A 25,005-nucleotide genomic window follows, 5' to 3' on the forward strand; every position below is an offset into this window, starting at 1 on the left:
CTGTTTCTCTCTATGTGTTGGTATTACCTCACATAAAGACACAAGGACAGAGCAAAAGAAAGAGAGAAAGCCAAAAGACAGAAAGGGGAACAATGTTTCCCTCAGCCTGCATTAGAGAGAGCAGAGAGATTTGGGAGGAGCTGTCAAGAGACGCTCTGTCAGGCAGCTTCAAGCTCAGCCCTTTTCCTAGTATGAACTAATCTGGCTGCTCTCTGTTCTTTGTCATATCTGGCCATGGCTCCACAGCACTGTGGTCTGCTTCCACAGCCGCGGATTAAGCTCGGCTACCCGAGACTAAATTCTCTATTGAAGAATCATCTAGGTGTAATCCCTGTGTGAAGCCAGCCCTGTATGGTACAGCACATTATATCTCTCACAATGACTATTATTCACATCAGGCTGTGCACTCTGGAGATTCTGGAGACAAGCACAAGGGCGGTTTGCTGTGCATAGGCAAGGGACCTTAAGGGTTTGTTATGTGAAGTGAGATTGGCTCACTTAAGGTGAGCCCTCCTGGGAAGAGATCAGCTAATTCTGGCAAGTTGTTTTTCCACACCTAGGTGATTAAAATATTAACATTTTAATACACTCTGTCACATATTTCTTTAGTAATCCTGTCTCCCATTTTCTACATTTGCATGAACATTTAACATTTGCATTTTTACATTTCCCTTTCTGTTGAATGTGCAGGGAGAAAAAAAAATCAAGAAAGAAATAAAGTAATAAGGGCAAATAAACCGAATGTGCCTATAAATCAAAAACAAACATTTGAATAACAGAAATAATGACAAACTTTACAGACAATCAGATATTTATAGAAGGAACTAATATGTATAAGCCAAATTCCATCTATATATGAATTAAATTGCATTAAGTAGTTAAATATAATGATAGCTTATCCCAGGTGTCCTAGGGTGAGGGTTGGGGAACAACATGATCACCCTTCCATCATAAGGGGTTATCACCAACCAAAGGAAGTCTATTGAGGTAAGAGGAGAATGTGCAAACTCATAAAAGAAACAAGACAGAACCTTCTTTCTGTGAGGAGACAGTGGTAACCATCAAAAATCTGCTCTGACAGTGGAGGGTATGTGAATTCCCCTGGGTAATGTCAGACTGGAGTACAGGTGAGAAAATGCTTTATGATGTGACAATGACCTTTGACCTTGAAGATAAACATCAGCAGTTTATTATATTAGACAATGGTGTGGAATTGTCTTGAGTTATCCCCAAACTCAGCTCTGTAAGGTCATAGTGACCTTGATCTTTGACTACAAATTTCTAATCCGTTCATCCTTTGATTAAAGTCATGAAGAATGCTACAAAGTATGGAAGTAGTGATGTACAGATAAAAACATTTTGTATTCATCTACTGCTCGAGTAGTGAGCAGCTGAGTCAGTTTTTATTACCAGAGAAATCCCTCATGTCGTGACACCTTACATACAGGAATACAGATTTTAAGATATTTTAACATGCTTCCCTACTCATATTTTAGACAAATCTCCTATATGGGAGTATGTTTGGTTTTGAATATCATATGTTAAATTATTCACTTACTCTTTATTTATTTTCAAAATCAAGAAATCTGGGATCAGAGATTTAGTGGTTTATCCCAAACCAGAACTGTATTTATATTGATAAGTGCACTGTAGCTGACAGAAATACCACTAATTTCTTTTGGTTGCTCCCTTATTTCCCAAGTGGTCACCACAGCGGATGGATCCACATGTTTGATTTGGCACAGATTTTATGCCAGATGCCCTTCCTAACACAACCCTCTCAACTGTCTTGGGACTGGCACTAATAGGACACTAGCTGAGGCTGAGTTTGTGTGTCCTTCTGGAATCAAACGGGGGAACTTTCATATGTACGGTAAACATGTTAACCACCACAACAGTTTATTTATAAAGCGCTTTCACAGACAAGCAATCACAAAGCGCTGTACAACAAGACAGAGTAAAATAAACAAGAAAATCAAGAGCTGTAATAGCAATACAAAATGGGAGACTTGGTGCCACAGGCTGTCTATTGCCCTAGTTTTTAATCTTATATAAGAAACAACTAACAAATTCTGAGCCTGTGATCGAATACTGCGAGGGCAGGTTTGTTTAGTACAAAGTTTATATAAATACTATGGATCCTGGCCATTTAGTGCTCTGTATCTAAGTACAAGAATTTTAAAACAGATCTTAAAATCTACTGGTAAAGAAATAAAATAAAAATAATAAATAAATAATAAATATTATATTATATATATTATAAACATTAATAGTCTGGCTGCAGCGTTTTGTGCCTGTTTGAGGCCCCCAAAACATGATTTATCTGAGTCAGTAAACAGGGAATTACAATAATCTAAGCATGATAACACAAACGCATGAACAATTATGTGTGGTTTGGCCAAAGAGACCATATGTTACATTTTAAAATTTTCCTGATATGAAAGAAACAGGAACAATAAATAGAGAGGAATCAAATATTATGCCAATATTTCAAATGCCGGACCTAGCAGATGAACAAATAGAAGCATGAGCCTGACTGATTTTCATATATAATAGAGGAGAAGCTACAATCATAGCCTCAGTCTTGCGCTGTTTAGAACAAAATAATAGCTTGAGAGCCGGACACTAATGTGGGTTAAAGAGGAGACTAGAGCGAACAGACAATTCAGCTGGTGAGGTTTTAAAGACATATCCAGCTAAACGTCATCTGCATAGAAATGTTAAGAAACATCAGCAAATTACTTAATGGTGCCAGCTAGGAGAAGAATGTAGAAAGAAAATAATAATGGACCCATTACTGAACCTTGTGGAACCCCCACAGGTTAGGGAGGGATAATCAGAGAAGAACTTGTTCACCCTAACAGAGAAAGTCTTGTCAGAGGAATATATAAATAGGAAGAAAACCAATGTAACACAGAGCCAGAGAGACCAGCCAGAAACTTAAGCCTATTAAGTAAAATTTTATGATCAACAGTATCAAAGGCTGAACTGAGGTCAAATAGAATGAGTACAGAACAAATCCCTGCATTAGAAGTCATCAAAAGACTGTTATAGAATTTCAAAAGCGCAGTCTCAGCGCGATGCTGCTTTTGAAAGCTAGACTGTAATAGGCTGGGAAAAATGTAATTAGCATAATAAGGATCTGAATAGACTTTCTACAGCTTTTTCTAAGAATTCCCTAACAAATGGCAATTTCAAAATAAGACTAAAAATTACCAATGCAGAAAAAAGAAGAAACTAATCATGAATTCTTTCTTCATATGTTGTAATTGAAGATAAGGTAACATTACTCAACCTTTAAATATACTCTCTAAATTATTGCTTCTCTACCAGATCAGTAAACATGAGCGCAACAAAACCGTGAACCTCAAACAAGGGTTAGGAATGCACAGGTTGTGGGTCAGTACTCAGAATCAACATCAAACACAGAGAGAGCTCAAGTACTTGAAAGTGTATCAAGTAATAAAAAGTTGATCTCGCTATTGTTATCCCTACAGATAACAATAGAAACACAAAAATGATAAAAGAGTTCACAATCATCTCTATGTCTATAGGTGGCTTTTGAGCTCCCCTTAAAACAAACCTGTAAATCATGTCTGAGTTTTATGCAGTTCAACCAACAAGATATGTTTCAGAACTCCCAAACTGTCTCTTACTTCACAAAAGGAAACGAAAAGGTTACAAAACATCTAAAAGTCAATCTCAGGGATCCCCACTTTGGTCTGACAAAGCCTCATGGAAGATGATACCCTCAGGGTAATACTGTTGATACTGTCCTACTCTGGAGCCTTACATTTAAGTGCTTCAGACTAGTGTTGTACAATCTCTGTGCTCACAGAAGCAGAGGGCATTTCTTTTGCTTGCACCAGTTTGCTAAACAGCTTCATTGACGTGGCAGTTTAAGTGATAAGTATGACCCACTCATAGTGTTGGTCTGTGAGGCAGAACAGGTTACCCCAAGCCCACGCTCCAGCCATCACAGGATCCCTGTCTCTGTCGCTCCTACGCAGAAAGAAAATGTGTGTGCGCACATGATCGACTGTGTATTCGAGTGAGTTATCTTGATCAAATTCCCAATTACACAGACGAGTGTCTCTTCAATGCTGTGCTCTTTATACAGATACACAAACAAACAGACATAAACATCACACAAACACGCCCACTCTCACATACAAAACAAGAAAAAGAAACACACGCAGGCCAGAGGCAACAAGCACTTCATTTCCTATTCCACCCCCTCTTCTCATCCTCAGCACCCCTTCTATTCCACTCTGGCCTCCCCAACACTCAACCCACAGTCACTATAGCAACCTCACACACAGAGGACTAATCATGCCATTGCAACATCTGTCAGACAACGGAGACACACGCCCTTAAAATGTGCATGCCACTGCATACACTAATGAAGCACACAAGCACAGAAACAGTTAAAGAAAGCAAACTTTATTACCTTTGCTCATGGTTCATCCTGTCACATGAAGTTTGAAAGTGGGAGCTGCAAGAGAAGATTATTGAAGAATATTGGTTTTCTAGGACCGGAAGAATGATCTGTTTGAAAACTTGCAATGATGCCACAGAGGTTTATGAAGGCCCTACTGTACAAAAGCCTTAGCCGCTTAAAATGAGCAAATAAAGTCTGCTCCAGAAACATTTCTGCTGGGTATGCTGCTCTGCTGCCACCTGTAGATTACACCTGGTACTCCACAATATAAACATATAAGTCTCAGGACTCTGGCCTTGCAACATCCACGGAAATTCACCATATTAAATATTAGAAAAAAAGGAACTAAGAAAAATGAGGTGTCTTATTTTTAGACCAGCCATACAATCAGTCAGGGGAAGATTCCACCTGCTGTTAAGCAGCAAAATCAATCCCCTTCCTCCAGCAAACAGTACATACGAGTCCCAGTGAAGCACTCATCGTGCTTCAGCATACTCTATGCACCATCTAGCCAGCTTTCAAGCAGTTTGATGATATCTATTTTGGTTTTTGTAAAGTTTGCTGAGGCTTGGTACCAAAATGAGTCACACACAAACTCAACTCAAACTCCAGCTATAGCCTCAGAAAAGGAAAGTGGCTCTCAGAGCAACACACAGCCTACGTGCAGCCTCTGCATCTTTTAGCAAAAAATAAAAGGGGGTGAGCGAATGCTTTATATTTAGAATGGTGACGCTATACAAACTTGAGCACTAACATGAGAGGAAAGCTCAGCGATGCGTTAGAGAGCCGCATATTCAATAATGTATCAGAGGCAGGATTTTAAAAACAGCTGGGGATCGCCGCTCTGTCTTGTCCTGTCTGTCAGTCTGTCTCTTTGCATGTCTTTCTCCCGGTCCGTCCACTGCGACGGCAGCAGATTTGCTACTCCTGTGGGGAGCTGATGTTTGGTTAAACTTTCATCCTATCAACGTCTTCACTTGATTTTTCTCTGGGCCTTATGATGAATCTCCATCTGAGTTTTCTTCACTCTCTCAGAAGAAAGGTTCCATTCCTTTCTTTATCTTTGTGTGCTCCCTTGCTGTTTCTTCCTTAGTGGTCATGGTGCAGCCTTTTAGCAAAATAGATCATACACAAAACACCTGGGGAAAAGGGGGCTTCTGACGGTAAATGTTCATGTGTGTGCATGTGTCTGTCTGACATTCACTGTGGTAATCATTGCCTACCTGTTTCAGTGCACAGACACACTGCGCTGCTTCATCCTTGAGGAATGAAAGAGTAAGAAATCTCCCCAGAATTCTCCTGCAAGAGAGAAGAGAGGATACAGTGAGAAAGCAAAGAGGTTGGGGAAGGAAAGAGAAGAGAAAGAAGGAGAAGGAAAGGAATTAAGAGCAGAGCTTTAGCTTTAAAGAAGTCACTGATCTTAAAGACAACTCTGACTTTCAGCTAAGTTCTCCATGTTCTTCTTGCACTCATTTGTTTATATCATTGCATTCAGATCAAAGCTTCCAATCTGAAACCCGAGTTCAGCTAGTGCAGCTCAATTGTTCCAAAAGCAGTCTGGGTCAAATGGACAGCCGCGGCTCAACTTCTACACTGGGAGCTTTTAAGGCTTTTAAGGCTTCCATGCCAGCAAGATGTACAGGCTTGTGAGTGGAACAGGGGCTGAAATGCCCAAGTGCATGCAGCACCTCGGTATCAAAAGTACACACTCGCAGATCAAAGGTCCATGTGAGAACACTAGCAAGGAGGCATGTTTAATGTAACAGACCATACATGCATGTGCACACACAGACCTGCACACAGATATACAGATGTCACTCTTCTATGTTTTGTGACTCCAGTGACATCAAGATGTAGCAAAGAAGCAATCACTGGTGGAGGGAAATCAGTGTGGATCTGAAAGGATTACAGGGTTGTTTCCAGAACTGCTTGCGTTGATGATGATATTTGTCTTTTATTGAAGTTAAATATTTTGACCAAAAGTCCTCTACACACATGCTGTGAATCAGCCACTTAAAAAAAAGAACATTTTCAACATTTTCAACTTAAATCTATAATTCTTCTTCTTCTTCTTTTTATTATTTTCTACTACTTCTGGTGTATCTGATGGGATGGCCACTCTAAGCACTGTGAGTTAGGCTAGCCTATAAATTTTGTATATCACCAAATAAATAATATAATGTGCAATAAATATATTAAAATCAAATTGAAAGAATGCAATAGAAAAGCCTATTAATAATATCAAGATGATTAGAATAAATCAGTCCCTGGCAAAAGATGCCATAACAAAGAGTCACCACTGGTCTGTGCTATTATACCACTCCTGTGTTTGTGCTGCTGACCGACTTACCAAACAAGGGCAAAGACGGTGATGGCAGCATACATTAACTGCAGAATCTGGTGATGTAAATATCAAGATTGATTTGTTTTCAAATCATAACCAGGACATGCTGTGCGTTCCTTGGCCTGTAATCACCTGTTGTTTTTAGGTTATAAAGGTGAGATCTTCAATGATGCAAAATTCGAAGAATGTGTTTCTTTGTCTGACTTTGACAACCTAAGCGTGTGATCTGAGTTCAGGCTTGTGTTCGCTTACATATATGTGCACTATTGCAAATGACCGTGCATCACGTGTGGAGGCAAGCTAACATTTTATTTTCAGTCGATGACACATTCCTCCCTCGATTCCCATCCACTCGCAACATGTTTCCTCTGTAATGATCTTACAGTGCTGGTGAAATGAGTTGTGCAGAGGATTATTATAAGCATCGGTTACCCTCTATTGCGGGAACTGGTTTCCCCCTCAATCATGTTGTTTTCCTGTTGGGTTTCAGTACTCCCTGGTTGGAAACCACCTTGTTAGTGAGAATGTGCTTCACCTGTGCTGGCCCAGCAGAAGTAATTAAAGCCTCAGCAGCTTTGTGCAGGAAAGGGAGAGTCTGGAAACTAGATCAGTGAGAAAGCTCATGTTGGTGCAAGCAATTCAGTTTACAGATCTTGCATAGCGACATAGGACAAGTTATGTTTGTCCTGCATTGGTGGACACGGCGTTACTTTAGATTCTTCTGTGACTTTTATGCAATAAAGTGGCACCCACTGGTGAAAGCCTGTCTGCAAACCTTTTTTTGCTGCTTTGAAACTCTGAGAGGACTCCCATGGGAACCCTTCAGAGCAGCCTTTGAAGCCCTTTTATGTTAATGGCTGAAAGTGATTATTCAGAGAGAGTGAAAATGTTGATAGTAATTTGAAGGGAATTCATCTCTAGGTGCTACGTCTGGACGTCACCTTAAAGGTTTCTGCTGGTGGTGGAAATGGTTCTGGGCATGGTAGCATATTATTTAGGTCACTGAAGTGCTTTCACATGGCCCTTTCACACCATGAACCAAACTATTTCTGCACTGATCTGCACAGCAATGGCCCAGATAATTTTTTGATGTCTAACCCTAACCAGGGCAGCTCAGTGGAACTCCGCTTACTTTGGTTTGGCTTCACTCAGCATGTATGAAACACTCTTCATAGGCTTCTGTCACTCAGACTCAAAATCAAGGCAAGTGGGGAAGCGGGGCAGCAGAGTGGGCATCAGATGTCTCTTAAGCCTATTTTAAATGCAGTGTCACAGTTAAGCCACGGACAACACTGACATGATTACCTACAAACTTTATCTGCAGACGCAACCGTCCTCAAGCTGCACCATCTTTTTACAGTGTCAGTAAAGTGTGAAATGTTTCAAGATCATATGTTCACCAGAAGTGTCATTCCCTTTTAGAGAAATATATTTCAGCAGCATATTTCAGTTTGTAAACATGTTTACTCTTTCGAAGTGTATGTGCGGCACTGATCAAAATTGGCCCAGAACGTTAAGGAGGTTGTTGCAGGTCAAGCTGGCAACAGGGACTCTCAGAGTGGAATGGCACAGTCTTGCTTCAACAACTTCTCCAACTTGTTTACAACTTGCATACTTGTGTGTGTGTGTGTGTGTGTGTGTGTGTGTGTGTGTGTGTGTGTGTGCATCTCTAGCGTTTAAGAGTTTACACAAAGGGAATAAACTGGGTGAGGATTAAATCTGACCCCACAAGGATGATCAAACATCTTGAGAGGATTCAAGATGCCTGCATAATTCAAATGAAACTTCAAAACTGACCTGCTGCTCTTGAACTTTTTAAGCTGAAAAGATATACAGTATAATAATACAGCTACATTCAAAACCCAATTGTTCCTCCACCCATTGAAAAAGCTGTATAAGAAGAAGCAAGTTGACAGGTAGGCAGTTCAGACACACACTCACTTTAATCCTAAACTACATAAAATTACCACTTCTGAAAAATCAAAAGTAAGTACAGCTGTCTGGCGTTTCAAGTTTGATCGGATTACAGAGCTCTGGTGTTCCTTCACGTCTCGGTTTATTATAGCAAATGCAGCTGGGTCTCTTGGGATTTGATTCAAAACAGTGAGTTAAAATTTGATTCCTCTATTGGCATTCTCAGACATTTATCCCCACCGTACATCCAGAACAATGAGTAAAATCTTTAAGCATTTGCTTTAAAGTGAGGATATTTTTAGTAAGAGCTGATCATTATTCAATAAAAATGCAGAAAGGGAAAAACATAATCTCCATCAACTGCAATTAATTCTTTTGTGACCATGGTTTAAAAAAAACAAAAAAAACCATGATTTTTCCCCAGGTCCATCAGGGTACAGTTTTTTAGCATCCCTGTGAACATGCTACAGTTTTTGCATCTGTTTAGGGACTCTAAGTCACTTCTTCCTCTTTGTGAATCCCCAGACTGACTCACTGATGTTGACTGAAGGGTTCTGTGTTGGGCAAACAATCTGTTACACGACTCGGCTCTTTTTCATGCCACTAAAATAATTCTTTATGACTCATTTTTAAGGTTGGGGACAAACAGATGCCTCTTTGGTGGTATTGGACGACAAATGAGATTTTGTCTATATTTCTTATTAATGAGAAGGTCACTAATTCTGACCAAGCCCCTCGCTCCATTTGCAGCAATGCAGTCCTAAAGCAGCAGAGAACCTCTACTGTGTTTCCTGGTTAAAGCATGATTCTTCAGCACTTTGCCACCGAAATTTGCACTTTGCCAACGAATAACAACACCTATGCCAGAATGCTGTTTAAAGACTTCAGTTCAGCGTTCAATACAATCCTCCCCTCACAACTCATCAGGAAATTGACAGACCTAGGCATCAGTTCCCTCATGTGTAAATGGTTACTGGACTTCCTGACCAACCGGCCCCAACATGTCCGGCTGGATAACCACTGCTCATCTACAATCACGATGAACACTGGTGTACCACAAGGCTGTGTGATGAGCCCTTTCCTCTACTCCCTCTTCACCCACAATTGCAGACCTACCGATGGTTCCAACACCATCATTAAGTTTGCAGATGACACCACGGTGATTGGCCTCATCCATGACAACGATGAGGCCGCCTACAAGGAGGAGATGGATCGTCTGGCTGAGTGGTGCGACAGAAACAACCTGCTGTGAGCAGCTTCAAGTTCCTGGGTGTCCTCATCTCCAAGGATCTCATCTGGACGACCGACTTCTCCAAGCTGGTCAAGAAGGCTCACCAGCACCTCTTCTTCCTGAGGACTCCTGTCCTCAGACATCCTGGTGAACTTCTATCGCTGCACCATCGAGAGCATCCTGACCAACTGTATAACAGTCTAGTACGAGAACTGCTCTGCCTCGGACCGGAAGGCGTTGCAGAGGGTCGTGAAAACTGCCCAGCGCATTGCCGGAGCACCACTTCCTGCCATAAATGACATCTACAGGAAGCAGTGTCTGAAAAGGGCTGGGAAAATCATCAAAGACCCCAGTCACCCATCACATGGACTCTTCACCTTCCTGCCCTCTGGGAGGCGCTACAGGAGCTTCCGGACTAAGACCACCAGGTACCGGAACAGCTTCTTCCCCACAGCTGTCAGACTCCTGAACTCTGCCTCCTGACATCTGACCCACATTAAACTCATGGACTGAACATACAGACATCCACAACCACTAGCACTTTATATAGCCTCTGTAGAAAGTAGCCACATATTTCTCTTCTCTTTACTGCACTACTGTATGATTCTGTATAAACAATCATTCTGTACAATAAGATAATCATAATTCTACAACTGTTTATAACTTGCATATTTCTGTATAGCTCTATATTTCATATTTCTGTATAGTTCCATATGTATATCCTGTTCATAGCCTGTACATGGCTTGTATACCCACTACAGCCTGTACATACTTATAGCATATTCATAACATACCTTCATACCATGTACATTGTAACATACCCATAATAGACCCATTTTTGTACCCTCATACCTATAACAGACCCATTTCTGTAAAATATGTATATACCTATATTATTGCTAATATATATTTTGTAATATATCTATATCATGGCTAAAGCACTTCTGGATGGATGCAAACTGCATTTTGTTGCCTTGTACTTGTGACATGTGCAATGACAATAAAGTTGAATTCTATTCTATTCTATTCTATTCTAAATTGCCTTCAGTTAGACCCAGTTTTTATATTTTCAAGCATCACTTTTCTTTGTTTCCACATTTATAGATACTTCCATAAATACAACTTTAATAAGCACTGATTCAGTAAAGTCTACTTATGACCAGACTGTACACATTAGATGGATGTACCCCCTTGTTTCTGCCAGTTCTTTGCTGATGGTGCTGCCGGGCATCTTTTAGATTCAGAGAACAGTAAGTCAGCTTTTTGTATTTTTCATCTGCCATACTCACTTTCATTGAACAATGCTTTCTGCCTGTCAGAGACCTTGCTGATGCAAGAAGTCCAGCTTAAATTTTCTTCTTATATAAACTCTTTCCATACGCTTTAGATGAAACTGTCATTGGCTGTCATTCACCCAGTTTAAATCTCATATCTGTATGACTATTTCTATTTCAGCAAATGATCTGGTTCAAGCATTACATTGTGGGTTATAAGCACCCCTTCGCAATACTTGTTTAATTTTCCACTCGGCTCAATGCATACAAATGATTTCCTTTTCTTCTATAAAGTGCTCTGTTACTTCATTTTCTTCAACAGGATGCAGATATTGTAGTTTAGTATTTCACTCAAAAAATGGCTTGGAATTTGAGGTCAATTTCAAACTGTCACTTTAATAGAGACGATGCAGAATAACCTTAGACAAATGACAAGTTATTGTGAAGCACACAGAGAAACAAAAAAAAAAAGATATACAGCTGCCTTTATGTTAGATCACAGTAAAGGGGTTCCACATATAAAGCTTTTCATTATATGGTGAAAGTTTTTTTTTTGTCCATTTTAACTGGATTTTCTGTGCTAATATTTATTTTTAATTAACAGAAGTGGTAGCGCCTGTGTAATTAAGCAGCAACCAACCTTTCTCAGTTCTACAGCATATTTTATTATATTTTTCTGCTTTTTAGATTTTCAGTTTTAGATTAACCATGTGACTTTTATAAACAGCCTGTGTAAAATTTTGTGACTAAAGCGTTCCATCAAAAGACCAGCAAGAGCTCAATCTACATTTCACGTGTCAGGCTGCACAGCCTGTGTGGACACTTTTATTGACTGAAACAGGAGCACGTCTTTCAATCAAATGCACCTGACAACCGAACCCCCCCCCCCCCAATAACAACAAAAAAGCAGACAAACTAGGCTTTGTTTGTGGTTCCGTCTCACAACGTTCATCAACCTTCTTTCAGATCATCAGGATTAGTATAAATTAGTGTCCAGTCCAAGCCTTCACACATAAGCCTAAGTTTGTCATCCAGACAACTTCAAAAGCGATCTGATCTTACGTGAACCCAACCAGAGACTCACATGCCCAAAGACCACTTAACGAAAAGTTTTAGGTTCAAAACAGTAGCTTTCATTAATAATGTAATTAATAGCTGTGTACTGTCTGCCACACAAACTAAAATAATTAGTTCATATGCTTCAAAAAGTTATATACAAAAAGTTAAATCTTACTTCCACCTCCTACAACAAAAAACATCAATACAGGAAATTAATAAAGAAGATTATACTGCACAGATTTTGGTCCAGTTGTATTACAACGTGGGTATGAACAGACTGAAAAAAACAAAAAACAAAACAAAGAACATACCTGACCTGGGGCCTGTACTACTGTGAAGTGAACTGAACATATGCTGGGTACCTTTCCCTTATCTGAATTCAGTTACACCAACACTGGCAATCAGAAGAAGCAGGCACATGAAGCTGATTATCAGTTCCCTAAATTAACCCGGGGTTTCCTTTGCGCATTCACACAAAAGAGGTGACGCTGGAAGCATCAGCCTAATCACATATATGAATAAGTGCACTGGCAGCCTACGCTATGGAAAACTAGTAAGAGGTCAAACACATAATACAGACTGAAAGTAGCACTGCTGCTGCAGACAAAGTCTGTAAAGTCTGAGAGCACAAACACTAAACAGTATGATAAAAAAAAAAAAAAAACTGAAGCGTTGTGTGTGTGGTTGAAAAGTTTTTGATTAGTGAGACTGGAAAAGACCTCAGATCAATAAAATGTAGCCTATTTGAAACCTCGAAAGAAGTCTGGCAAAAGTGCAAACTTTGTACTGCAAGTAAAAAACAACAACTTTATCTGAAAGACGCAAGAGAATCTGACAGTAAATTAATGTTTAAAATACAGTTTTAGTTTTTATTTTTTCAATTCAAGCACAGACTGTCTCCAATTTGATGTAAGGTCAGAAAGTACATCATTTATTAATGCATACAAAAAGTAAAATAGTTTAAAAGTAATTGTTTGCAGCCACCAGGGAAAAAATAAAGAAATAAAGCCGCGTCTACGAATCTGTATTTATTACTGAAGCTCATCATGGAAATACAACAACTTTAGACAGTCCTACTATCCACCAGCAAAAGTTCAATCTTTCATGAATTTTGATCATATTTTGATTGAACTGACTGGCAAATAGGTGTTAATTTCACACATGTTGATCTCTAATGTGCTTCAGAGCAGTAACCAGGGTGATGCAAGCAAGTTGAAACCTGGTGATCTTAAAAAAGACGCGAAAGAGAGATAAAATCTTTTCTTTTTTTTTTGCCTGTCCCATGTGGTTCTTTAGACGTCAGAATTGTTGTCTAAAGACCAGCAAGGATACCCAATGGATTTACTTTGCCAAATTGATCATCACGGCCTTGCCGTATTGGTCCATTTGATCGACATTTGTTGTTATTATTTATTTTATTGTATTTTCAATTGTTACAGACGGGACAGACATGACTCAGGGATAGGAAAGGGAGAAAGAAAGATGAAGGAAAAGAAAAACAGAAGGGAAGAGGGACAGTGAGAAAGGGCACTTAAAAAGAGAAAGAAGAGAAAAAGAAATCTCCTGGATCACCTGTTGAGAGAAAAAGAAGAGAAAAGAAGCCAAAAACAAAACAAAACAGAGCAACATACTAAACACAGCACCATCACGTTAATCTAGCTAAGTGTAAACAGCAGTAAATACTAAATATTGAATGTTGTTGTGTAGCAAGCAGGACCGACAGCGCACAATGTGCTTGGATATAGCAGCCAATAAAGGTTTATGTCTATGAACAGTGAACACCCGTGTGCACACCTGTGTGGATCAGCGCGCTTGTATTCAAAAGGTTTCCCCATGTAATGGTCTGCTAGAGGATGTAGAGAGCCATAGCCCTGTCCCCCAGGGCATGAAGCAGGCATGGAGGAGATCCAGGCTCCAGACATCCAGAGGCCCCAGAGTGCGAGAGCCCAAGGAGGACCACCGGAGGGGCATCCGTGCCACCCTCCTGGGAAGAGCTGAGGAGAGCCCCAGATGAGGGGTCACCCAGTAGCCACGGAGCAGAAGCCAGAGGGGGCTGCAGTGGCGTGCCCGCCGGCTCTGCCGGCAGCCAGCTGTGCCAGAGTGAACCGAGCCGCAGGCCCAGAGGCCGGAGGCCCGAGGGCCCCCTTTGCCCCGGAAGAGGCCTGACCGAGCAACAGGCACCAGGCCCCGCCAAGTAGTCACCGGGAGTGAGCTGGTACATACCTGAGCGCCCAGCCCCGGACACCAAGAACCACCAACGCACCGACCCCTGAGGGCATCAGTTACCGGCAGGGAGTGTGGTGAGGGGAGATAGGCCTTTGGAGGGCCTGGGAGTTCCCAGAGAGGTGGAGTGTAAGACCCGACCTTCACTAATCAGAAGGTCGGTGGTTCGATCCCAGGCTGCCTCCTGGCTGCATGCCAAATATCCTTGGGCAAGATACTAACCCCATGTTTGCCTACTGGTGGTGGTCAGAGGGCCCGGTGGCGCCAGTGTCCGGCAGCCTCGCCTCTGTCAGTGCGCCCCAGGGCAGCTGTGGCTACAATGTAGCTGCCATCACCAGTGGGTGAATGTGTGTGTGAATGGGTGAATGTCTGAATGTAGTGTAAAGCGCTTTGGGGTCCTTAAGGACTAGAAAAGCGCTACACAAATGCAGGCCATTTACCATATAGACACAGGCACACAGACACAAACATGCATTCCCACCCTCATGCACACATATACAAATACTCAGCACTCACCCAATGTAGGGATAGACATACATGGACACTGTACACACAATCACACACAATTTTATCTCACACACAAAGAGATAAAATCTTACTTCACAGTACAGGCCTTTGATTGTTTAACACACCACATTATGTGGTCTTCCTAGAAAGCAGTATAGACAAGGGATCAAGAATAGCTTGAACGCAGTGGAGTGTTTAGCCATTAAAGATGAAGATATGTCCATTTAGGGAAAAGAGCTGGTACGGAACAAAGCACATCATAAATAGTGCTGGGTGTGATGGCGTGTTACTATAATCACACACTTTCTAGTTACTGTACTACAGTAAATGCATTTCATTTCATATAGAATAGAATAGAATTAGAATTCCACTTTATTGTCATTGCACATGTCACAGGTACAGGGCAACGAAATGCAGTTTGCATCCATCCAGAAGTGCTTTAGCCATAATATAGATATATTACAATATATATTAGCAATAATATAGATATGTAAGTATATTACAGAAATGGGTCTATTATGGTATGTTATAATGTACACGGTATGAAGTATGTTATGAATATTCTATAACTATAAGTATGCACAGGCTGTAGTGAGTACAAGCTATGTACAGGATATAAATATGAAAAACTATACAGAATATGAAATAAAAAAAAACTATAAAGAAATCTGAGATGTGCATAGTTTCTACAGAGGCTATATAAAGTGTAAGTGGTTGAGAGTGGTGGTTCAGTCCATGTTATTATTGTGTGTTTGAGGGTACAGTTGTCCATTGTGTGTGTGTAGGTGGTTGTGGGTCAGTCCATGAGTTTAATGTGGGTCATATGACGGAATAAGCAGAAATAATGTAACGAGTAGCATAGTACCATATATATATATATACTTTATATGGGGAGTAATAAATATTATATAACAGACTGTATTACCTGCAGGAAATGTGCAATACATGACTTTCTTTGGGTAATAATGGATTGACAGTGTCAACTTTTGTTGGGCGAGAACATGCCAGCCTTATGTTGACAGCCTGTTGTGCTGCATCTTGGAAAAAACGTATTTAAATCTAAATGTATGAATGTGAGCTTAAGTGCAATCCTGTGTTTCAGAAGCTGTAACAGTAGGAACACTCCATTTATAGATTTCCATAAGACTAAGACGGCAGACTGAAAAGCTTTTACTTTTACAACTGCTACTATGGGTCAAGGCGACCACAAATGCTATTGACCTGCATCTGTATTTGACTTGTAAATGTCTTTTTCACCCCCTTTAAACTGTACACTAACAAAGAACCACCGGAACCATAAAACTGACAGTTAAATGGTAAATGGCCTGTATTTGTATAGCGCTTTTACTAGTCCTTAAGGACCCCAAAGCGCTTTACATATCCAGTCATCCACCCATTCACACACACGCACACATTCACACACTGGTGATGGCAAGCTACATTGTAGCCACAGCCACCCTGGGGCGCACTGACAGAGGCGAGGCTGCCGGACACTGGCGCCACCGGGCCCTCTGACCACCACCAGTAGGCAACGGGTGAAGTATCTTGCCCAAGGACACAACAACCGAGACTGTCCAAGCCGGGGCTCGAACCGGCAACCTTCCGGTTACAAGGCGAACTCCCAACTCTTGAGCCACGATCGCCCCATAAATAATAATATAATATAAGTAACATTATTGCTTACATATTGCTGATACTAATACTAATGTTGGCATTCAGTCTCTTGAGAGGCCAAACCTTGTGAAACTGCTTTCACTAAGCCTTCAACATTAAAGCATAAAAGCTTAAAATTAAGGCAGATATATTTTCACGCTTACTGCCAGGAAGAGCAGCTACAACAGAAGGTGGCTGTAAGCAATCGAGAACACAGCAAATTCCATGTAATGTCAGTGAAATGACGCAGCTTACACAAAGGGTACAAACATCCCTGCTGTGAAATGGTGTCATGCCTTTGTGAAATAATCCTATATTTTCAAATTCAATTCAGTAATACAATGACGGAAAAAAAAAGCACAATGGCTGTTCTCCTGAGAAGCAGATGCTATTGTGTGCTTGGGGTGGCCCTGTAGTCATGGATATATGGTGACAATTGTGAATTATCATTTGCTAGGTGCAACAAATTACTCAGTGGTGTCCTACTTTTAAAGACATATTAGAGTCTACTGCGCTCGGGGCCAAGAGAGCGCTGACTGAGGGAGTGAAACAAGTGAAAGGAAGCGTCTACAAGCGTCTATCGGGTGAAGAAGAGAGAGGGTGATATGGAGAATTATAGCTAATGAGAAAGTGCAAATGGTATTTGAGAGGGAGGAGGAACTTCTGAAGTGCAGAAACTTTGACAGAGCTTTGCCCTATTCCATCTGTTCAGCTATCATATTTGAAAGGCAAAATTACATGGTACATCTAATTCCCCTGCACAGCTAACATCAAATTGTCTCAGCACTAACATCCTAATTCTTTCACTGACAAAGACAAAGGCTGCATTTTTTTTTTCATTTCACCGAGAACCTGCAAAGTTTTGGATTAGAAACAACCTGACATTTTTCTTTCCAAGGCGAGTGAGATGAAGTGCTAATTTAGGCAGAATAAATAGAAAGCGGTGGCAGGATGTCACAACTGTGGTGGTGGGTGAGACCGGCGTGACCTGACTCCTGGTTATTTCTTTGTTTTGACGAGGTCACAAATGTTAGGCAGATATTGGATTCCCACGAGCGCTGAATGGGAATGCTGAGGCAGAATTAGAATGACCACAGAATGACTGCAGCGGGTATCCTAATGAAGCCTCTCAGTCCCTCTGTTTAGGTGACCCATTTTCTCTTCCTCTCTCTTTTTCTTCCTTCTCTCGCTAATACAGATGCCCCAAATTCTTCAGAGGGAAGAATATGAATAAATTTAATTAAAATTATTGGGTGAGATTCGTATAGCCTCCCTCTAAACCATTAGTTCTTGGGCTTGCTCGGACTATGGCAGGTGAGGAGTCTGATGGGGTCAGTCCTCCTTCTTGGGAGAAAATGTCACAGTGAAAATGGTAAATTACAATAACACAAATGAACTTTCACTTTAAAGGACACGATGGGATTGAAAATGTGTGTTTTTTATGTATGGATGAATGAATTGATTTTTCCTTATGGGTTTCTGCAAAACTTTTAGAAATAAGAAACAGATTTTGGAGGGTTTATGAAGTAAAAGTGTGAGGACTAGTCCAAATTGCAAACCATTGCAAGATAGATGGGGATTTTGTTAAATATCTTGCAATTACAAAATTCCCGTGGGCAACTGATTATACAGTACTCAGACACCCAGTGTAAGTGAACACGGTTGTTAGTTCAATAAGAGATGCTCTATTTCCATGCTTCAGCTAGACTGTGCTCTACCAAGGGGCTTGGACAGCATGAAGAGGATGGTGTTTTTAACTAGTTTTATAATTTCCCCACCTTCTCAGATAAGAAATGATTCATAAACACTTTACAACTGCCCCTTTTTTTTAAAAAAAAACATACACATACAAACAGGGGGAAATGAACAGGGAAAGAAAATCACATATTTAAAACATAAACAAACCAAAGGGAAAACACAGCTCGATTCACATAGTTTACCTTTTCTCCTATAAGTATTTTTAGCAATGAAGTTCAGTAATACGATTACTTTTTCAGTTATGAGTACTAAAGGCACTGTATTTTAAAACTCAATAATTAAGCCACGATTTGCTAGTACCTATTTTCTTATGATAACTTCTTCAGCACTTGTACTCATTTGTCTTATCCAGGAGCATACTATATTTTTGTCACACTTTCGATTACAGCCCACATTGTATTGCACAGTGCATTAATGCTGTAAGTAGGAGTGACTGAGGTTTAGTCATCACGGAAAGATGTTATACATACAGTAAGGTTTAGTACCAAATTACTGATAACTACCTAAATCATTTTCATGTTTCTGAAATGGTTAGTGTTTTTTTTTCTTCATAAGATTTATTTTCATTTTTAAATTGAAAAACAAACAAACAAAAAAAAGAAACAAACAAAAAGCTCACAAACATCTACAACTAACCACAACATGGCAGGCCATTGTGACCACAGGAGCACTCCTAGGTGCACACTGTTGTATCCATGCCATTCAAGGATAACCTCAGACATCCGAAAACCAAACACAAAAAGTAATAACATAATGAAAATAACAATAATAATAACATAATAACATTGGTAATTACAGAAAGAATTAGGACAAAAAAAAAACAACCCCAAAAAACAAAAACAAGAACTCAAAAAGCAAAACAAAAAGCACAGAACATCATACGAAACCCCTTCAGTCAATGAGCAACCTAATTAAGTTTTGTATTACACTAGGCAGAGTAATCCAAAATCTACAAATCATAAATAATCATAAGTAATGCCACTCTGCACAGTTGTTGTTGTTGTTGTTGTTGTTGTTTTTTTTTTTTTTAAAAACCCCGAACTTTCTCATCCCTGTCACTCGTCCATGATGTAGCTATAATGATGGATGATGATGGTTCATGTCAATAAAGTTGTGCTTTAGGAGCTAGTTACCACTACAGTGAGCCTAAACAATTGTGATAACAAAACCATTTTAAAAAATGAATTTATTTTTTAAGTAGAAGGTTTTTTTTTCAAATGCAACCTTTCACACAGCTCACCAAGTAGCACCAAACTGTTTCTATGCAGCTTGATAGTAATTCTGTCTGGTAGCTTAAACTGTATGTTACAGGAAGAAAAACAATGTTAAGGTGTGTTAATTCCACTCTCAGATTTGGAGCAAGATAAGAGAAAGAAAGGACACGAGAGAACGCAAGTTTAAGAACTGCTCAGCAAGTGACATGTCTGGCAGCTGGCGTTGTAGACACTGCAGAGGAGGTGTGGCTTTTTCCCAAACAGCAACACTGGCAATACCTGGGCCCAATGTGTCACTGCTCTAAAAAAGTCCTGGGAGCTCGGCTGCTGTGCACCTCTCCTTTATGAGGCACCCAATTAGACTGCATTTGCTGCTTCAGTTTTCAATTTATTGCATTACACGACACTGCATTTAACACTTCTCCACTCATACGTTCACTTACCCTGCTAACGTCACCCACCCTTGAGTGGAATGATTATGCAATGGTTAGTATTGTCACCTCACAGGAAGAAGGTTACAGATTTGAATCTCCTGGGTGGCTGGGACGTTTCTATGTGGACCCGTGCCCAGATGGGTCACCTAGATTTCTCTGGCTTCCAGAGAAGCACGGTATGAATGTATGATTAAATGCAACTTACAGTCTAAATCACTTTGAGGGATCAAATCGACTAGAAAAGCACTATATAAATACAAATAATAAAATATTTCTTAATTGCCATTTGCGTCTCCCTTATTGACATTTTTTAAACTTTTTAAATTAAACATTGGATTTGATCATGTCATGTTCCTGGAGTTCTCTGGTATTTTCATGCACAGAACTGTCAATCATGTTGTATTGTTTAAATTGTCTATTTTACGGCAGTACTAGGTAGTGCAGTCCAGCGTAGTGCAGGCTAAATTTGTTAGCTTGCAGTGTTACCTTGCAGGTCTTGAAAGACGCCTACAAATAAAATGTATTATTATTATTGTTATTGCAGTTGTTTCTGTTATCTAAGATAATTCTTTTTATCCCCCCACCCCCACCCCGCCCACCGGCATAAGCTGTTTTTTCTCTGCACTGATGGCCTTCGCATCAGCAAGGAGGAGCAGATTTCACGTGTCACTGCTCCTGTAGCTGCACAATTCTGCTTGTGTGTATGTGCTTACATGTGTTTTTTTTTCCTCTTCTCAAGCATCTGCTGTCAACCAGTTGGTGAAAAACGAGGTGAATATAAGTCATCTGGTGAGAAGTAGTCACTAATAGGATCGAGCCTGCTCCTTCTTCGCAACATAAGCACACAGACACATAACTTCAGCACACATAGACTGTTGGAGACATTCACACTCGCAGACACCTCCACAGGAATGAGCTATGGCCTTATTACCCACCTCACTTCCTAGCAGCCGGTGTCCTCCCGTAAAAGCACAACAGTGTTCCTATCCTCTCTCCTACACATCATCCATCCATCCATCCATGCTCCCTCCTCTTTTCAACATTGCCCTAATGTTTTCCTGGGACTTTTTTGCCTTCACATTCTGCTTTCTTTCTACTATTCTCCCTTCCTCCGCTCTTATTTTCTCTTTACCTCATTTACTCTTTTGCTCCACATCTCCCCTCCTACCTCTTTTCTTTGGCATCCCACCTCAAGCACCTGATTTCTACCCTGAATTAAAATAGCCTCTTCCGCACCTCTTTCTTCAGCATGGCACCTACCTGATTTAGCCAAAGCTCTTCTTTCCTTTACACCTCCACTCTTGCCTCCCTGCTCCAATCCTATCTTAACCCATTCCTTTCCTTTCCATCATATACCTCTGTGGCTGATCTACTTACCTTTCTGCTCTCGATCACTCTTCCCTATTCCCTTGACTCCTCTCCTGCTTTCTCCTAGCCTCCTTCCTTCCCTGCCCCCCTCTTTTCTCACCCTATTTTTTTCCTCCCAGCCCTAACACCTGCTGCTGAAGATGTCTAGACCAGGAATGAAATGAGGATGGAGAGAGGGGCGAGGACGTGGTGCATGTGTGCACAAATAGGACGATAAAAGACAAGAAAAGCATGGAGAGAGAATATAAGGGGCGAAAATGTTTGAGTAAAAACAGAAAATGGTTTGAAGAATGAGTAGATGTCATGAGGAATGCAGATATGTTGTAAATAGGTTCGCAAATTTAAACCGAACTGATTGTTGTCCATTTTTAGAAGAAAAAAGATTTACTACTTCTCGGTGGTTTCTTTTCAGCTGTCACTTTCAGATTTTTCTTTTCATTCTAAATTGTTTGGCTTCTTCCAGACAACACAGCAGCAATCATTTTTTATGGTTCACTGCTTCACACCCACTGAACACCTCTGTCTACCCATCTGTAATTTCATTTTTGATCTGAGAAACCTACCCAAGTCACACATTGTATCAAAGCGAAGGAGCGTGATCTAAGAGGACTTTTCTCCGTTTCTTCCTTATGAACAACATGAATGAAATTTGTGCCATCAGTCCAGGATATCACCACGCATAGAGTCCGTGTGGTGGGATTAGAAGAAAGGATGAAAAATAAAGAAAAATACCAAAAAAAGGGCCTCGACTAAATGATGAAGGAAATGAGGACAAACAGATGCTGGATTACATCTTTATATGGCAGTTACACACTGAGAGAGAGTTTTGTTTGATGGCTCGCTTGTTTGTGTGGTTCAGAGTGTTATGTGTGTGTGCTTGACAGGAGGAGGTGTCCTGTCTGTAGCAGGATGTGATAATTAACCTTTCTCCTGCTGAGCGCTGCTATTAAAGCTAGGGCTGTAAATGAATCTTATCACGAAAACAACATATTACACAACTTCACTTGTTTAGAGCTGTTGTACATTCAGAGTGAAATTGTAAATTGGACTGGTTCATGCAGAGGCCATTCTGTCTGCTCATGTCTATCTGTGCTTATCTTTATGTGCGCTTACTTACCTGTCACTTCAAATTCATGGCCAGACCCCACTGGAGAAACCTTTTACTTTAAAATCAAATAGAATTATTCAAATTTCTGTATTATCTGTTGACATCCAAATTTATGATTTGGCTTTTCTTTCTTTTTTTCCCTCTTACCTGCTGCTTGGAGGGATGAAAACTACTAGATTTACTGGCAGCAGTTTCACAACATAACGCAATCATGTGCTTAGATTTAAATTGCTGTGGTCAAAGTTAATATAGAAATGTTTTGATTAGTTTCAAATTTACTTTTTTCTGTAGAAAATAATTATTTTTATCAATGCGTACAACTTTAGTTAGGGGAATATGTCTGTGTAGGTTCTCAGTCATTCAGGTCATGGTATTCTAAGCAGCTTGGAAAGAAAGCGACTAGACTTCTTTGAGTTTCGTGAAGACCTCTCGGATGAGAGGTCAGACATCTTCAAGAAACCAGTTGCTTTCTTTCCAAGCTCCTTCGACTTCTGTTAGGGGAGTTGAACAGTCCTCCTGGTCACAACACAAGAAAACTAAATACGAGGGATTTTTGGAAATAACAGGGTCACTACTCTTCCTCCCTTAGCAGATTTAATGGCAGCAGACAGCAGTGGGTTTAAGTTAAAATGCTAGCTTGCATTTTGCCCTCTCTGATATTTCTGGTTTGCTAGTCTAGCTGGGAAGTGGATCTCTTTGCTTCCCTGAATCTGACTTAAACTTCCAGAGCTTTAAGTCACAGTATAAGTGACAGTGAAATATAACATGGGTTTTATAGATTGGTGCTCAGAAAACTACATAAATATGCATACAACTGACACAAATCAAAGTCGCAAAGTGGCAAACCACGTAAGGTTGCAGAGTTTCAGAATTAAAGTACATTGTGGAGACTCTGGAGAGTCTCCAATGCTCTACAGAGCTCCTAATGCTCTGCCGAGTTTTTAACCCCCTCTAGCATTAACATCAGCATAAAACTCATAAAACTGTGAACCAGGAGCTTGATGGCACGGGTTTCCATGGCAGCACAGCTCCTGCAGGTGTAATGTTTAGGTGGTGCTGTACATTTGTCCATATTGTGTATGTTCTCAAACACATGCATAATATTAACAACCTGTGCGTGAATTAATTTAATCAATATACCAACATGATTGTGCTCCTGAAAGACAGATAATTTTGAAACAAAATATTGATTGTACACAGTCTCTGCCAACGTTTAGCTACAACTCTATGCAACTAAATGCAGGTGGAAATTAATGGATAGATTTTATTGATTCTGGGTATACTGGGCAATCCAGAGATGCATCTGGATTGCCCAGTATACCCAGAACTGTATATACGCATAACTGTCAGGTTCTTAGATGTAGTCTATTTTATATTTAATGCTAATTGTAAATGATTTCAGTGTGCTAGAAAAAACATTATGCCTCCATAAATTCTACATTAATATGATGATTTTACAGTTGAATATTGCTGGGTACAAGTTTCTGTCTGAAGAATAAAAACACAAATGAGATTATGAAGCGATGAATTACTGATGACAGAGAAAAAAAAACAGGCGAAAACTTGATATGACAGCAGAGATACAAATCGAGAAATATGGAGAAAATAAATGAGGAAGGAGGAAAGAGACAAAAACACACTTCAAAAGCGTTGGTTAGGCATGACACATAAAACTTAGAGGTTAAGGTCTAAGCACTGGTTTTGACCCAGGACTGTGACTTTCCAAAATCATTGATTTGGCTCAAATATCTGGATCGCCTACCCAACGTCACTGTAAATAAATTTTTTTATTGGTTGTATCATTTAACACAAAGGCAAAGACTCATTTGGATCAAATTGATTGTAGCCCTCAGAGATTTTTTTTCCTTAAAAAAAACCCAAAAGCTGTAAATAGAATATTTAACAGGTGTTGTGTGTAGGTACATGAACGATCACAAATTCAAAAATGCCTTAATGCATGAAAAGCCATTCATTATTTCATGAAAACCTCATTAACTGCCAGGAGTCTCATTCTCTCAAGGACCACTTAAATTCTAATATACTGAAAGGTTAACATAGATATTTTTTATAGCCAATGAGGCAAAACATGTTGTCTACTTCACCTTTAATTATTTTTTTAATGCATGAAGTCATGGATAAATTCATTATGATTCAACTTCCCTTATCGTGCAGTGTAACCTTTTGTCTCAATAGACAAATTGTTTCCATTCAGTATCAGTTCTGATCAACTGAGAAAAACGAAATAATGGTTTTCCATTAGTATTACAGATCATTTAACCCTTTAAATATATTTTAAACAACACAATTTACATCATTAACAATGATTCTAGCTGGTGAGTGCTTGGAGACAAGTCACCATCTTCCACAAATTATGTAACTACTGTAATTTGCTAGTGACCAAAGACCAAACCTTCTCTATTTCACAGAAAAGTCAAAATCCTGTTTCAGCATAATACTGAAAACTATTCCATGGATTT

General features: G+C 40.0%; 1 protein-coding gene across 25 annotated transcripts in view; it reads right to left on the reverse strand.

Annotated features, from left to right (window-relative positions):
- Nucleotides 1–25,005, reverse strand: part of ptprdb (protein tyrosine phosphatase receptor type Db) — a 163,662-nt gene that overhangs the window by 100,315 nt on the left and 38,342 nt on the right. For all 25 annotated transcript variants that reach the window (XM_014339939.2, XM_042228437.1, XM_042228435.1 and 22 more), the window contains exons 3-4: nucleotides 5,665–5,740; nucleotides 4,451–4,495 (exon numbers count right to left, since the gene is read on the reverse strand). The gene's annotated coding sequence lies outside the window, so the exon portion shown is untranslated. The remainder of the gene's footprint in view (nucleotides 1–4,450; nucleotides 4,496–5,664; nucleotides 5,741–25,005) is intronic.

The sequence above is a fragment of the Haplochromis burtoni genome, unplaced genomic scaffold (assembly GCF_018398535.1).
Source record: "Haplochromis burtoni strain Fernald_Lab_line unplaced genomic scaffold, NCSU_Asbu1 Contig_323, whole genome shotgun sequence".
In the NCBI taxonomy this organism is placed as follows: domain Eukaryota; kingdom Metazoa; phylum Chordata; class Actinopteri; order Cichliformes; family Cichlidae; genus Haplochromis; species Haplochromis burtoni.